This window comes from Notamacropus eugenii, chromosome 5 (genome assembly GCF_028372415.1).
Source record: "Notamacropus eugenii isolate mMacEug1 chromosome 5, mMacEug1.pri_v2, whole genome shotgun sequence".
Lineage (NCBI taxonomy): Eukaryota > Metazoa > Chordata > Mammalia > Diprotodontia > Macropodidae > Notamacropus > Notamacropus eugenii.
The window spans coordinates 2,722,050-2,739,174 of NC_092876.1; the positions used below are offsets into that span (position 1 = coordinate 2,722,050).

Genomic DNA, 17,125 nt, shown 5'->3' on the forward strand with positions numbered 1-17,125 from the left:
TACAATTTGTTTAGAGTCATTTTTACAGGTATTTTATGGGTTTTGGAGGGAGAGCTTCTTGAGGTGGGCCCTTCTACTCTGCCATCTTGGCTCTGCCAGGGGAAATACTTTTTGAAGAAATGTTTTGAAAAGAAATATTGTGTGATTTTTTTGAAGGTCTGCTAAATTTTCAAGAGAATTCATCGTTAAATTCATGTAATGAAATATAAATCAGAAGAAATCTTGCTGTTTTTATCTGAATTTGTAGTTATTCCATAGCCTAAGCAGGAGTTAAATTAATATTTGCACTTACCATATGTAAAAAGTTTTGATTCCTGGAATATGTCATTCTTCTAGAGTGAGTATAATTAGGGAAGAAAAAACAAACTTGTGAAACAAGGACATAAATCCATCAGTTTGCAAGGATAGCCATTAACCTCTGCTTTGTTTAAGCTGGAGTGGGATTCCTGTACAGACATTCATGTTATTGAAAAGCAATAATTTAGGTGCTGTTTTGTCTTATGGTTAAAATGTAAAGGTAAGCTGTATAATCTGAAGGATAGGATCGAGAGATTTGGAAAGATACATGAAGTACTGAATGAAAATATAGAAGGTTGATAAGAAGGTTTAGGAACAAATGGGGGTTATTCAAACTCATCCTGTCCCTAGAGAGTTGTTCTGAATACCTTTGTGTCAGTTTCAGATAATTTAAGTATGTTTAGAGAGTGTGAGGAAGTATTTTAAGAAGACAGAAAAATTATGTCACTTATTTTATAATTAATAGCTCAATCAAATATGAGATGACCACATCTGAAGGATACCAGACAATATTTATTTGCTATTTTAAACTATGGGACTGCAATTTGCTATTTTTTAAGCTCTGATTACAGGAATAGTTATCTAAGTTATCATAAATCCAATTGGCATGTGCTTCAGGCTGAGAAGTGCTCATGGTGAATGCTTAGGAAAGGTTGTGAAGATGACCTTGGTCACGGCCTGGGTAGGATCTTCCTAACTTTCTTTGTTTTTTTCGAATTGTGCTATTTTTTTCTGAAAAAGGAAATTCCCCACCTGATTATTCCTAATTCCTGCTTTCAGCACCTAGTTACCACATGATTCACTGTCAGATAGTGGCTCATTTCTGGAATCAAACCGAGGTAAGGAAGTGCCTTGCTTCTGTTAAGATGTATGGCACTGTCCCTCTTTTTGTTTTATAGCAAATATCTATCATCAAGAAATTCTGTAAGTATAGTATTAAGTCTATGAAATAAATGCATGGAAATTGGAACATTTTTGGGTTACTATAATGGGATGCAAGAATCAATAGCTTACAACTTTAACCTATATTCATGACCAAATAAATACAACATAGAGATAACATCCCCCACAGGAGGAAATGATTAAGACAAAGTAAGAAGACAAACACGTAGGGTGATAGATGTCTAAATGGGACAGTAAAATGTTGAGGAAGAGCAACAGGATCAGACTGATTCCTCTAAGAATCATATGCAGATGTGTATGATTGGCTTCTAAAATTTATCAGGTTTTGATAATAAGATTTCACATTTGGATTGTTGCACAAATACTGTACAAGACAGTAGTAAAAGTGAGATTATTTCTTCTCTGTTGCAGCATCTGTCTGATAATTTTTAAAGACAGATGAACTAATTTTATGGTTAGACCCTCACATTTTAAAAGATTTAAACAATTCTTATGCCAGGCACAGTATTTAGGTAGAGACAGAAAGAGCAAATATTGTAAACTGAAATTCTTTGAAGTTTGACAAATGGAGAACCAATTTTATTTATATTGTCAGATTTGTCTGGGAACTTCTAGATCTGAACCAGGGAGAAAAGAACTCCCTTTTTGAACTGTCCAAAAATAAAACCTCTTGTCAAAGAAAGGATATCTAGGCATCAGATAACTTCAGGAGATACCCATATTCACAAAGTGATGTTTAAATGGACATTAAGAATGGATTACTGGGATACAAGGAACTTGATGGTTGTTAACATTAGTACTAAAAGTTGCATTTATATATAGGGTTCATGTTTAATTTTCTTGTTATCTTGGTGACATATAAATCTCCCTTCTCAAAACTGGTGTATTGTGAGCCATCTAAGTTTAATCTGTACTTGACTTAACGTCAAAATGCAGTTTTGTGAACGTTTGACAAAAACCTTATTCTTTTGTTTGAATCTAGCCCCACATGGCTAGAAAACTGTAACCATTTATTTTACTGCTTGAACCGAGCCCTACATGGTTGGAAAAGTAAACCTTTTCTATGTGCCTTTAGCCATGTTAGCTATGTTGTGCCATTTCCTCTCAATTTTCAGATCATATACTTTCTGGGAGTCCCTGTCAGGTCTATCTGACTATCTGGACTCTTGGATCCATCTGTCACATCTATTGCCCCTGCTCCCAAGTGAAGACCTGAGCCAATGGGAGACCTCATCCTCTTGTTTTGAAAGGGCCTAGAAAAGATGACATCAGATGTAGATAGCTTTCCCAAGAGTCTGGATCAGACCTGCACAAAGAATATCTCTCTCCCTACCTGATCCCCTTGCATACATAAAACTGGTTGTTTACAGATTTTTCCTTAACTTCATTGGTCTACAAGTGAAGCCTTCAGCTTCCCTTTGGCTAAAAGTAGAAAACGATAATCATTTGATATCATATTTGAACTTTAATGAAGACTAGAACCTGAATTAAATAATCAGAAGAAGACCTTGGACCTAATAGCTTCTTTGTTCTCTGAAGTAAACTCAGCGTATGCCTCTTCCTATGTCAGCAAGGCCAGATGGCGCTGAGTTAATATGCTTTATGAGACCTTTAACCTGACACACTATCTTATATAATGGGACTTTTTCCGTATCTTAATATTTTGTGGACATATACTATGTTATAGTATGTTAATGGTAAAAAACCCACAGATATCCTGGGTCATAATTTCAATTGAAACATTGTCAACTCTCTTATCTTATTGTATTTACAACTTATTTAAGTAAGAAAATTCCTTTGTCATGGTATAGTTAAACACATACAGAGACCATAAATCTGAGGGACACAGACATCCTTGGATTGTGGTAAACCAGTTTTAAGCCTGGTCATTCTTCCGTCAGGCAGCCAGAGGTTTTCTTCTGGCTTCATGACCATGTAACTGCTAGCTTTAAGGGAATAAACAATATGCATTCAGCCTGTTTACCCTTTTAAACCAAACTTTCAGATCAACAGTACCTACTACATACTAAGCATTGTGCTAAGAACTTTACACACACACCCCATATATATATATATAAAATCTTTTTTTCCCATCCTTATCATAATCTCAGCTACATGACCCCCACCACCACTTTAAAGGTGAGGAAACTGAAGCAAAGACACATTTCTCTATTAAATAGTGATTTAGAGCATTTTTTATGTGCCCACTAATGGCTTTGATTTCTTCCTCAGAAAATTGCCCATTATTATAATTTCCCTATCAATTAAAGAAGAGTTAATATTTTTATAACTCTATCTTAGTTCCCTGTATATTTGAGAAAAGAGGCCTTAATCAGAGAAGGTTGTGGAGAAATTTTTCTCAGTTTCCTGTTTTCCTGCTCATTTTGACTATATTAGTTGTTTGTCAAAACATTTTTATTTCACATAGTTAAACATCCATTTTACCTAATGTGATCTTCTTAATCTCCTGTTTGGTCATAAATACTTCCCTTATCCATAGATTTTTATAGGTACATTTCCCCATTCTCCTATGATTTAGTTATATCATTTTAAATGTCTAAATCATGAGTCTATTTTGAAATTATCTTGGTATGTGGTGTGAAGTGTTGGTCTTTGCCTAGTTTATGTGAGGTGACTTTATTTTTCCCAGCGACTTTTGTAAAATGGTGAATTCTTACCTCAAAGTCTACATCTTTTGCTTTATGAAACACTAAATTACTGTGTATATTGTGTACATATATGAACTATTTGAGATGGACCTGAGGTAGAACCTTCCAACTTTGTATTGGGCTGATCAGCCTCAGTATGATGCACTGTACCTGAACTCGAACCAGTGATATGAGTTTGGTCTGCTTTGAGAATTAAGGACAACAAACCAACCCTTGCAACTCTTGGGAGACTGAGGCTTCCCGGTTGAACTACTGTGTGCTAATCTATTCCACTGATTCATCATTCTATTTCTTAACCAGTTCCAGAATGCTTTTGACACTGATGCGTTGTTATGTAGTTGAAAATTTCATCCTGCTAGACTGATTTCCCTTACATTTTTTCACAGTGCCCCCTTTTGCAAGTCCAAAGATTTGACTCAGAATTCTCTCCACCAATTAAGAATCCAGTCTCTTTCCAGAAACATGGAATCATCCAAAAGGCTCCAGCTTTGTTTGGAAGCCCAGTTATACATCGTTTCATAAGTTAGAGTCAATGCGGCAAATGGAATATCTTTGAAGTCCATGAATGATGTTTGGGGAGAGTAAAATGGGATACATGCCCAAAAATGTACATGTATATGCGACTGTGTGATTGAGAGGAGGCTGCTTCTGTGGATGCCAGTGTATGTGCATGAGGGTGTGGTATGCACTCCCCTAGGAGATTCTGAAGACACATTTGGCCAGTAGGTACTACTGAGTCATGGGAAAAAGTTTTACTGATTATGAAAGTTTCTTGAATGTTCTTCATTCTTTTTTTCCCAAGGTATCTTTGACTATACCTACAGTTCTCCACAATATTCCAAGAGTATGCATCTACATGATACTGCTCTGCGAATTGTGTTCCTTTCTCAGACTGTAATTGGGGTCCTAGGAAACTCCATCTTCCTCTGGTTTTATATATTCACTTTGTTCAGCAGTCAGAGGTGGATGCCCATGGACTCCATTTTCACACAACTTACTTTCACCAACACCATAGTACTTCTCTCGCAGGGATGCCCATTACTAATATCATATTTCAGGACTGGATATTTCCTGGGCGTTACAGCATGTAAAATTGTATTTTATATTCAACGAGTCAGTCGGGGCCTTTCCATATGTACCACCTGTCTCCTGAGCACCTTTCAGGCAGTCACCATCAGTCCCAGCAACTCTAGGTTGGCCAAACTGAAAGTCAGGTTCCTGAAGTTTACCCACCACTCATGTCTCCTCTGTTGTATAATCAACATGATCATAGAAATAAACGTGCCAATATATATATCAGGATCAAGAAGCAGAAACAATTAATCTCCTTTATTGCTATGGGGAAAAAAAATTTATGGAGATTGTCATTCTGCCCTCCCTTCGAGACATCTTGTGTGTAGGCTGCATGGTCTGCAACAGTGGTTACATGGTGTTCCTCCTGCACAGACATCACCAGCGGGTTAAACATATTCACAGCATCACTCTCTCCTCAAAGACATGTCCAGAGACTGGGGCCACCCAAACTATCTTCTTGCTAGTGGGCACCTTTGTTTCTGCTTACTGCATCAGTTGTGGCTTTATATTGTATAAAGTCTATGTGACTCATTCTGGTTTTTGGGTAATGATTGTGACTACATTTATTGCATTGTGTTTCCCAACCATCAGTCCCTTTTTGCTGATGCACAGAGGTATCCAAATCCCCAGGTTGTGCTGTGCTGCCTGGTGGAAACCCAATGTCTGTTCTTAGAATAAGTTATAGGGTTTTCAAGTAATCTCCGTGGGTAGTTCTCCGTAATGAATCTTTCTGGAAAAGGCACTGACTGACCTGACACTCTCCATAGAAAATGAATCAAAACAATCCTGGATTTTGGTTGTAGGACACAGTAACCTTTTCTGCCCCTAAGTGTAGAGGACAGATGGCCCTGAATGGAGGCTTGGGATCACTAGGCACACGTGCTTCCTCTTGCCTCTCTCAAATAGAAAATCTTCTGTCACCCCAGATTTACCTTCTGTCATCATAGAATGTTCTTCCTCCTGCAATCATCAAAAGTGGATTGCTTTTTGTTTCTCACACACTTTCTTTACCATTTCCATGCCTTTTCTGTTAAATTTTCTTTTATTAAGATATGAAGAGATAGTTTTCAGAGGAAGAAATTAAAGATATCCGTATTCATATGAAAAAGTGCTCTAAATCACTATTGATTAGATGGATGCAAATCAAAACAGCTCCGAGGTACCATATCACACCTATCAGATTGGCTAACATAACAAAACAGGGCAATGATAAATGTTGGAGAAACTCTGGGAGAGTTGGAACACTAATAATTGTTGGTAGAGCCACTAGGTCATCCAATCGTTCTGGAGAGCAATTTGAAAGTATGCCCAAAGGGCTACAAAAATGTCCATACCCTTTGAGCCAGCAATATCACTTTTAGCATTGTATCCCAAAGAGATCATAAAAATGGGGAAAGGTCCCACATGTACAAAAATATTTAAATCAGCTCTTTTTGTCCTGGCCAAAAACCGGAAACTGAGGGAATTCCCTTCACTTGGGGAATGGATGAAAGTGTATGTTGTTGAAAGTACATGAATGCAATGGAATAGTATTGCGCTATAAGAAATGACTCACAGTTGGACTTCAGAAAAACCTGGAAAGACGTCTATGAACTGATCCTAAGTGAAATGGGCAGAATCTGGAGAACATTATACACAGTAACATCCACAGTGTGCTGGGGCTGTTTATGATAGACAAAGCCCTTCACAGCAATGCAAGGACCTACGATATCCTCCAAGGACGCTTGTGACAAAATGCCATGCACATCCAGAGAAAGAACTATGGAATCAGAATGTAGAATGAAACAGACTTTTTTCTCTTGTGTTATGTTTGGGGTTTTTTTTCTCATGGATTCTCCCATTTGTTTTCATTCTTCTATGCAACATGACTAATGTGAAATTGTGTTTAATAAGAATGTGTGTGTAGAACCCATATAAGATTGCATGCTATGTTGAGGAGGGAGGGGAGAAGAAAAGAAAGGACAAGGAGGAGGAGAAATTTAAGACTTATGGAAGTGATTGTTGAAAACTGAAAACAAATAAATTATTTTAATTAAAATTTATTTTATATTCCATTTATGGAGCAAAATAAGCATTTCTATAACACAGTACAACAAAAAAGATGATTGTGCATGAAACTGCAAATCTATCATGTATAGTTTGCTATTCCCTCTAAACATACAGCAAAGTTAAGATGGAAATTTCCTTTTTCCATTTCTTCCCTTCCCTCCCCTTTCCTCCCCCTTGAAATGACTACCATTAGACACAATAAATATATGAATAAACAATAGAGAGTAGTGTGAGATGAAAAATGGATAATTTTCAGTTCGTTAAACTGAAAAGGTTTGTGCAGATAAAAGCAGTATAGCCAAGGTTAGAAGACGTCAACCATTACTGAGTTCATTCTAAGAAAAGCAAACAGAATTAGGCTCCATGTGCTTGTTTATTTCTCTCACAGGTGATGGAACATGCATATAGAGATGTGCAGGGGAGCTGATGGCGGAAAGTGAAACCAAGGACAGATAGACAAAGGGGACCTTTATCTGCAGAACCATTTCCTCTCACTCCTCCCTCCCTTACTGACTCAGGATGCCTGTATCAGTCAAAATTATACTTTCCACATGTGTTAACCATAACGTGAGAAGAAAATTTTTTAAGTGGATAGATTGTAAACATAGTAAGATAACAAAATGTCAAGTGTCAATTGAAATTATAAATCCAAGATGTCTTTGTTTCTTTTATCTTTAAAATAACTATAACTGTGTATATGTATATATACATGCATACATATAAGCATATGTATGTACATGCATACATATACATACATATAAACATATATATGTACATGCATATATACATATAGATAGCATAACGTGTCCACAAAATACCTAGATAAGAAGAAGTCTCATTATTGAAGACAGTGTCTGGTTCAAGGCGACCTGTCCTGGACAGCCATAAACAGAAGAATGCTCCTGGTCAGCTTTATCTGGCCTTTTACTTGCTGACACAGGAAAGGGCATTTCGAGTTCACTCAGAGAGTAAAGAATGCCTGTTATGCCAGAGCATGCAATTCATTATGGTAGGTTAGATTCAGAGCGGGCTAATATGTCCTTCCTCGTTGGCCAATCCACGTTTTAGGCTTGTCTCAGGTTTTAGGGGTTCAAAATGGTTTGTATTAGGGGTGTATGGGGGAAAACCACAGATTTTGGAGAAGAAGGGGAAAACTGGGATACTAATTCATTGTTGCTGGAACTCTGAATGGGACCATTCATTTCAGAGAGCAATCTGGAAAGATGCCAGAGAGTTATTTAACTACCTATACCTTTTGAACTAGCAATACCATCACCAAGTCTGTTTCCCAAGGTGATCAGAGAAAAAGTAAAAGAACTTATGTTGTAAAATATTTCTGGCAGCTCTCCATGTGGTGGGAAAGAACTGGAAATTGTGGCAAATCCCCTTAATTGAGGAATGACTGAACAAATTGTGGCACATGATTGTGATAGAATACTATTGTACTTTAAGAAATAAGCTTAGAAAAACATGGAAAGATGCAGAAAATAATGAAGAGGGAAATGAGCAGAACCCAGAGGACATTTGAAGAACACAGTTGACTGAGAACTGGCCAATGAATTGCCTGGGGCTGACCAGACATTGTCACTTCAGCCTCTGCTTATTTCCTACATCTCTCAAACTCTCCCCTCTGGAGACTCCCCAACTTTCTTTATGGTTTTTTTCTTGTTATGCAAAACAACTGATCTGGTGATCCCTAACTGGTCTTACCTGCTGCTTGGCCTTCACTCTGCCTAATACATCCCACTTGCAGGTTTGCCATTCCCTCTGCCTAACTTTCCACCCCAAAACCTGCAGCTTGGTCATTCCCTCTGCCTCAGTATGCTATAAGCCCTGTTCTCAGCATCCCACATTTGGCACCCCAGTGTTTGCTGTTTGGTATCCAGAGCTCATACCAAGTGACATACAGAGGGAGAAGAGAAGATTCAAAAAGCCCCCTGAGGGACATGTACGATTAGAGGGCACAGTGTGGAAGAGGACCCAGCAAAGTAGAAAGAGAAAGAGCATTCATAGAGGAAGGAGGAGAAGGAGGACAGATTGGTGTCTTATAAACCTACAGAGATCATCCAGAGGGAGAGAGTGATCAGCAGTGGTGAAGGTCAAGGATATAAGGATTGAGAAAAGCCCACTGGATTTGCAACTAAGGGATCATTGGTGACTTTGGAAAGAGCAGGATAGTTAGAAAGACAAGGTCAGAAAGCAGGTTGTAAGGAGGTGAGAAGAGAGTGAGAGGAGAGAAAGTGGAGGCATTAGTTGCAGACAGGCCTTCCAAGAAGTTGAGCTACGAAGGGCAGATGAGACCGAGGATGATATCAGGGATGTAAGGATTAAGTGGGGATTTTTTCAGTACAGGGAGACATGGGTATATTCTTAACCAGTAGGCAGGGAGAGACTGAAGATAAGTGAAAGTGTATGGAAGACAAAGGGAGAAATCTGTTGGAGGATATGGCATAAAATAGGATCTGTTGCAGAAATCCAGTTGTTATTTTAAGAGTCCTTTCAGAAGTAGGTGTCTGATGAGAGATCATCAATTAAACACATGTAAGAAGTCATCGCCAAAAGCAGAAACTTCAAGATGACTCTCAAGAGGAGGTACCAAAGTCTCATGGGCCCTTCACACAGGTATGATGTATGATTTTGTATGATCCTTGACTTCATTCAATCAATTCCAGTGGTTCTCATCACCTCCAGGATCACATACAAAATTCTCAGTTTAGCATTGAAATCCCATCATCACCTTCATTTCAGGTCTTCTTACACCTTATATGCCACCACGTAATTTTAGATCCAGTGACACTGGCTCCTTTGCTCTTCCTCTCACTACATCATGCAACTCTTGTCTTGGGGCACATTCTCTGCCTGCCCACCAGGCCTGGAAGGGCTCCCTCCTCACTTTGCCTCCTGGTTTCCCTGCCTTCTTTCAAGTAACAGCTCAAAGTCCACTTTCTTCTATTTGCAGCTTTGGCAGTTCTCTTGATTCCTTGAGCTTTCCTTCAGTTGATTATTTCCAATTTTTTCTTTCTCTAACTTGTTGGTAAAAGTTCTTTCCTTGTCCTGTCTCTCATTAGACTGTAAGTTCCTGGAGAGTAAAGGCATTGTTTGCATTTCATTATCTCCCCAGCACCAAGCAAATTAAGCATTTGGTTGCTTAATTAATGCTCATTTACAGACTTACAGACCCTGAATTAAGTCTGAGGATTTTTGTCAATCCTCTTGGAGGGGGTCGTATTTAGAAAACTTTTCCACTATGTCTACCAGGACCCTCAGAAAAATTTTGGATATTTCCCACGTTTCATGAGTATTGGACACTGGATGCTGATCTGGCTTTGCCATCACAGAAATCTTTAAAGGAAATTTTAAAATGCACACTTGGGTGCAATGGAATACAGCTCTGCCTGTGCTAATGGGCTCTTCAATATTTCCTTTGCCTTTAATAAAGGAGACTGTATATGGCTATGTTGCTTTTCCATTAGGAGAGCTGCTTCATTTCATTTTGGGATTGGTCACATTTTCTAGCTTGGTCATAAAGTGTTCATTTTTGGCTGTCACAGGTCATCAGGATCCACCTCACTCAAAACCCATACAATTGGAAGTCATGCCATCATTCCCTTGATATCATGATCCCCCCTTGAGAATGGAGGACAAACCACAGGCACACACACACACACACACACAGACACACACACAAACAACCAGAGGATCCACAAGTATTCCCAGGCCAGTTGACCAGTAGGATGGCAAACTAGAAGAGCATCTTAGTTGGCTAGTTCCTCTGGATTTGTGACCCCATCAGTCAACTGTTGCTGACTGCACACAGTCTTAAGTGGACATAGTTGGAACTGCAAGGTCTTCTTCCAGTCTGGAGTTCTTTTCAGTATAGGACAATCCTCATTGTCATATTGTGCTTGTCCTTCTTTCTCAAAGAGCACCATGACATCAAGATGATGACATGACTTTAAGTTGACTTTGATTTGAATGAAGGAGGGCTGTGCAAGGTCACCAGTCTCACAGCTCATTGCCATATAGTATACACAAAGGAGGCTCCTCTGAGGAAAAAATGAGAAAGACAGTTTACTTACTTGAAGACAATCTAGCAATCAAGGAATGAGCAAGTATGTGTTAAATGGCTACCTTGTGCCAGGATCTGATGGGGGACTAGGGTGACAATGACAAAAAATAAAACATTCCTTTCCTTCAAGGAGCTTATAATCTAAAGTATTCTTCTCCTCATTGCCGTTTTGGGCCTCTTTTGCCATTTGAGCTAGTCTATTTTGAAAGATGTTGAGGGATCTGGGAATTGCAGCTGCTGCCTGGCATTCTGCACCCCAGCCTTCTCCTGTCCTGCTCCGGCTTGTTGTCCGTGGACTGCACTCCCCTCCATAGCTCATGTAATAGACCTTTCTTCTCAAACTTCTAGGCTACCTTGGACTGGAAATCTCTTTCAATCTGTCATTTTGAGGTTTCTGCTGTTCTAGAATTTGTTTAGAGTCATTTTTTTACAGGTATTTCATGGGCTATGGGGGAAGAGCTAGAACAGGTGCATCTTTCTACTCTGTCATCTTGGCTCTGCCTCTCAAGGACCTTATATTCTAATGTGGACACAGGAAAGACATGAATTCACACATCATAAATACAACGTAAATAAACAGAAATAAACACAAAGCCATTATATCCAAGGTGGTTTTTAAAGGAATGTCTGAACAAGTGGAAAGACTGCTTAAGGCTTCAGTAGAGAGAGTGCTTAAATGACATCTTAAAGAAAGAGAGACCCTAGGAGATAGAAGTAAGGAGACATCTTGGCAGAGAAGCAAGTCAGTGCAAAAGCATGGAGATGGGAGATAGACTGAGTGTGAGGAAGAAATGGGAAAAAGATTTGGGCAGAAAACCGCAGGAGAAGGAGTACCATCTGATGATGTTGGAAAGAGTGTTTGAGTCCAGTTTGGAAGAACTAATACAGAAGACTTTATATTTTTACCATAAGTTTATGAAAACTTCTGCCCCTGATGGTCCCAAGGCCTTATTCAGGTGTCTCTGTCTTGTATATTTAGGACTGAGAAAAGTTGACATCTTCCACAACCACAGATCCTGGTCCACTTTGACCTAATTTACTTTTAGAGGGGCAGGTGAGTCTGGGCTCTTCCCAGAAATCTTCACTAAGGAATCTTTCCCAGAGAAGGTGAATTGACTCAGAAACCCTGACAGGTATTCTGAAAGTAGGGTTTTAATCTCTGCCAGGAAACACAGTATTACTAAGAGCTTTGAATGTCCCTGTGAATCAGCACAAAGGGGCTAATGGTGGGGAAACACAATTCAATGAATGCAGTCACAATCTCTACCCAGAGACTAGACGGGAGAGTGTACACCATGTATAGTGTGAAGGCACAACTGACACAATAAGCAGATACAAAGATGTCCAGCAGCAGCAGGATGGTCTGGGTGGTCTTTATCTCTACAGATGTCTTTGGGGAGAGACTTAGTCTGTGAATGTGCTAGATTATCCGAGAATGTCTGTATAGTAGAAATACTATGTAGGCACTGGTGCAGACTATTGATACCACAAAGAAGATGTCTTGAAGGGTCTTTTCCCAGTAGCAATAAAGGAGATACAGTTCACTTCTGTGGCTGTTGTTACTCCTCAATTCTGTATGTATATTGGCACACTAATTTCTACCATCATGGTGAATATCCAGCAGAGAAGACAGGAGGGCCTGATGAATTCAGAGCTCTGAGTTTGAATTTGTTCAATCTCCAGTTGTTGGGAATAATAGTGACTGCCTGAAAGGCACTCAGGAGACAGGTGGTACAGATGGAAAGGCCCCGTCTGACTTGATGAAGGTAATATATTGTTTTACAACCTCCATTTCCTGGGACAAATCCTTTCCCTAAATAGAAGATTACTATTGGCATCCTTCAGACAGGAGAACTATGGTATTATTCAATGTAATTTGAACCATAAGAGTGTCCATTGACCTTGATTTGTGGCTGCTGAACAAAGTGAAACCATGAAAGTAGATGAAGAAGGAGTTACCCAGGACCCCAACTCCAGTCTGAGAAAAGAATATCATTCTGTTTACTATATTATACAGATGCATGCTCTTGGAGTGCTAAGTAGGCATAGCTGGAGTTATCATAAAAAAAGAAAAGAAGGAACATTCAAGAATCTGTCTTAGTGAGCACAATGAAGGCCCATAATCCACCTGTGAGAGTACTGATGGAAGCTGGTCAGGGAAGGGAGCATATTCCTTGGGGAAAGCCCCCCTCCCCCAAATGATGACTCCTTCTCCAACTTCCCCTCTGGTTGCTTGGCTAGCCACAGAAACTAGGACAGAATCTTGTTTTGTTACTCAGAACTTTCTCCTTCATTGTAATTGCCTGAAACACAAAAGGGCAAGAAATTAATTAGGATATATAACAGTAAGGTGACACAGAGAACCCAATCTCTGTTGAAATCTAAGAAATGGTGTCTAACTTCAGGCTCATAGTAATGTTGGCTGAATTCAGAAATTTTCATCCAAAATAAGCCCCCTAAAGCTGAAGAGAAGAAAAATACATGGATATGAGGAGCCAAATAGTGGATTACCTAGGATTAAAACAAACTAATCATTGTAATGAAATGTTCAAATTCAGAATCTCATCACACACTCGCGTATGTATGAATACGCATGCATGTATGTGTGTGCATATTGGTTTGGTTGGTTGTTGTGCTTTCTTGAAGAGGACTAAAATGACATCACCATGGTAAAGTGAAGTTTCAATGTATCCAACTGTGGCTAATCAGACCAATATGTGCTCGGGAAGGCTCTACCACAGACTGGGCACCAATAGTCCATTTGAATATTTGCAGTGGTTGCTCTAAATTTGTGCATCCTGTATTTACTTTGTGCTATCTGAATTCTGCTTCGCTTATAGAGCAAAGCTTATACAGTACTCTTTCTGATGTGTGCACCCCGTGCTCAGCAGTCCTGTGCCAGTATCTCCCATGTTGCCCATTCAAATGCAAAGTTCTTGAGAGGGAACTTGAAAGTGTCCTTGTATTGCTTCTTCTGTCCACCATGTCATCGCCTGCCCCATGTGAGTTATCCATAAGATAGTCATTCTGGCAAGCATATTTTGCATATGAACCACGTGGTGAGCCCATCAGAGTTGTGCTCTCTGAAGTATAGCTTGAATGTCTGGTAATTCATCTCGAGCAAGGATTTTAGTGTCTGATACCTTATCCTGCCAGGTGATCCTCAGAATTTTCCTAAGACAGTTCAAATGGAAGCGATTCAGTTTCCTGGCATGGACCTGGTAGACTACCATGGTAGTCCATGTTTCACAGGTCTACCATGAATGAAGTCACCACAATGGCTCTGTAGACCTTCAGTTTGGTTGTCAGTCTGATACCTCTTCTGTCTGAAACTTTTCTTCAGAGCCTCCCAAACGCTGAGCTAGCTCTGGCAAAGCACGTATTAACCTCATTGTCTATGTGTACATCCTTGGAAACTACACTACCTAGATAAGTGAACTTATTCACAGCATTCATTACTTCTCCATTTGTTGTAACTGATGATTCCACATATAGATGATGTGGTGGTGCCTGATGGAGCACATGTGTTTTCTTGGTGTTGATTATTATGTCAAAATTAGCACAGGCAGTAGAGAATTGATCCATACTTTGTTCCATCTTGCCTTCAGAGGCTGCGCTGAGTGCACCTCTATGGTTGTTGGAGGTAGGGAGGCTTGGTGTCCCCAAAGTTTCTGACTAACTACCTTAAAGGCGTAGGCCCCATGAGAATAGACTCAAGCCTCTACTCTGTAGGTGGAGTCTAACTATCCTCCTCAAGAACCCTTAAGAGACTGATGGGAGAGGGAAGAAGAGGCAATGGAGGCTGAACAAAGTTATCCTTCTCAGGGCTAGAGTAAGTAATGGATGGCAAGGAGAAAGCAGGTAATGTCAAGGTGCAGTCATCCTATCCAGATCAAAGCCTTAAAGAGAAGGGGCAGTAAGGAAGGAGGAGAGGAATATGGCAGAGGGAGTGAAAGGGAAGGATGGGCTGGGGCCCTTGAAGTAGAGCAAGTTAGCCAATACTAACTGGGTGTTGGTTATAGGGTGCTGAAGCAGCTTTGCTTGCCTTAAGAGAAGAGTGTAAGGGGTTTAAGGGGTTTGGAACTCTCAGATTATGAGGGTCATGGTGTCCTTAGGAGAAATCTCTTGGAGCATCATGTCCTTGCATGACTTACGTGATGGATCACCCTTAAGCAATAACTCACCTTCAGCAATTATGTAAGCTTAGCATGCAGTGTATACGAGTTTCTTGCATGCATGGAAATAGAATTTCTATATATACTCTGAGCTAGCTGAGAATAAACAGAATGCATGCCATTCTTGCTCCCACCTCATTCATTTGTGCCCAGAAGAAAGATCTCATGGAGGCATAGATCTTTGGGAATTCAATAGAAGAGACCTTTCCTTCTCCCTCAATCATTTCACCAAGCCCAAGATTAAACATTCCCACTGTTGGTTAGATGTTTTGTTGGTCTTTAAAGTTAATTTGGTTTTAAGATAAAGTAACTTTTGTCGAAAAGAGCCCTATTTTAGCCAACATAATTTGTGGCTATCTTTAGTTAACTGATACTAGTGCTGGCAATACTTGTGTTAATTTTTCCTGAGATCCATCTGTACAGGGGATCAATACAGAGTATCTGAATACTGACTTGATCCCTCACCCCTGAGGTAGCTTTAAAGGGAAATTTCAGACTTCAACCAAACTACTGGGAGTCCTTTGAAGCTAGGAATACGAGGACTTGACCAACCCTGTCAAGGTTTAAGAAACGTGACTCAGGAATAATGAATCCTGAGACTACTGAGTCTTTGCCATTGGTAAGGTGGGAAACTGTTCTCTCATAATTTTTAAAAATGTTGGTTTCTGTTATTGAGTTCATGCCTTTGATTGGGACAAGTAAAAGAAGGCAAGTCAGAGACTATGCTCACTCTGGAACACTGCAAGTTCCAGATTTGATTGTTGACAGAGCACAGTTTTGTTGTTGAGTCATTTCAGTGTTTTGGACTCTTTGTAATCCCATTTGGGGTTTTCTTGGCAAAGATACTAGAGTGGTTCACCATGTCCTTCTCCACCTGGCTTTACAGATGAGGAACTGAGGCAAAGAAAGTGAAATGACTCTCCTAGAGTTACACAGTTGATAACTGACTGATGCCAGATTTTAACTCCTGATAGTGAATGTTTCTGATTCCAGACCCAGTTCTTTATCCATGGTGCTGCTTCTCTGCACCACCCAACGTAAGCAATCCAAGGAGATTCTTATTGATAAGTACCAGTACATCCCCTGTCCCATAGTCATTAGTGAAATTGGTCTATGAGAGATAGGCCTATGAGACATATCCTACCCCATCTATCTGGGACATGCTGGAACAGACAGAAAAGGAGTCCCAAAACCAACAGAGAGGCAACAGAGCCAGAGACCTGGAGCAGAAAGCAGAGGAGGCTGTGGGGAAGGCCCCGAGACGGTCTGTTTCAGGGCATCTTTGGCCAAAGAACTGTCTCTCTCTGGCCTTGAAGAAGAAAGGATAGCAGCAGGCTTCTCCTCATTTGGGGACCTCTCACTGATGACAGGAATCCCCCTTTCCCTACTGACCCTAATTCTGTTCTGTCACTGCACTGGAGTAGAGATCAGAAGAGAACTCTTGGGCATGCTAGTGTACAAGCTCTGAAAGAGTTGGAAGTAGGCCCCAGGAGTTCAGTCTAGTTATCTTCACTCAAAGGCAGCCGCAGATTGTGGGTCCCAGATCCTGCTTTGGGAGTTTGGCAGAAATGAACCAGCTTTCTCCCCTCACGTAGAGAGGCAGGGTAACTTCCTAGGGGTTTTTGCTTCCTGGGCTGGTCTCATATTGAGACCTGGCATCTCTCCATGGGGATATGAAAGAGAAAGACATCAGTCATCACCACAGGAGGCTAGTAAGGCAGGAATGGGGACCCATGTCAAGATCTCAGTCCTAAAGTGCAGTGTTCAGGCACACTGTCTCCATCAGAGCTGGGGCCCTGGTGACCAGAGGCCATTTCTACCATAAGAGTCAGAATATTTGACAGGGAATAGCTTTCTCTGATATTTCAGGGGAAGAAACTGTGACTCAG

General features: G+C 40.2%; 2 pseudogenes; one reads left to right on the forward strand and one right to left on the reverse strand.

Moving 5' to 3' along the window:
- The first annotated feature begins 4,715 nt into the window (after positions 1-4,715).
- Positions 4,716-5,616, forward strand: LOC140508473 (vomeronasal type-1 receptor 4-like; annotated as a pseudogene).
- Positions 5,617-12,241: 6,625 nt separating this feature from the next.
- On the reverse strand, positions 12,242-13,084 carry LOC140504477 (vomeronasal type-1 receptor 2-like; annotated as a pseudogene).
- Positions 13,085-17,125: the final 4,041 nt, after the last annotated feature.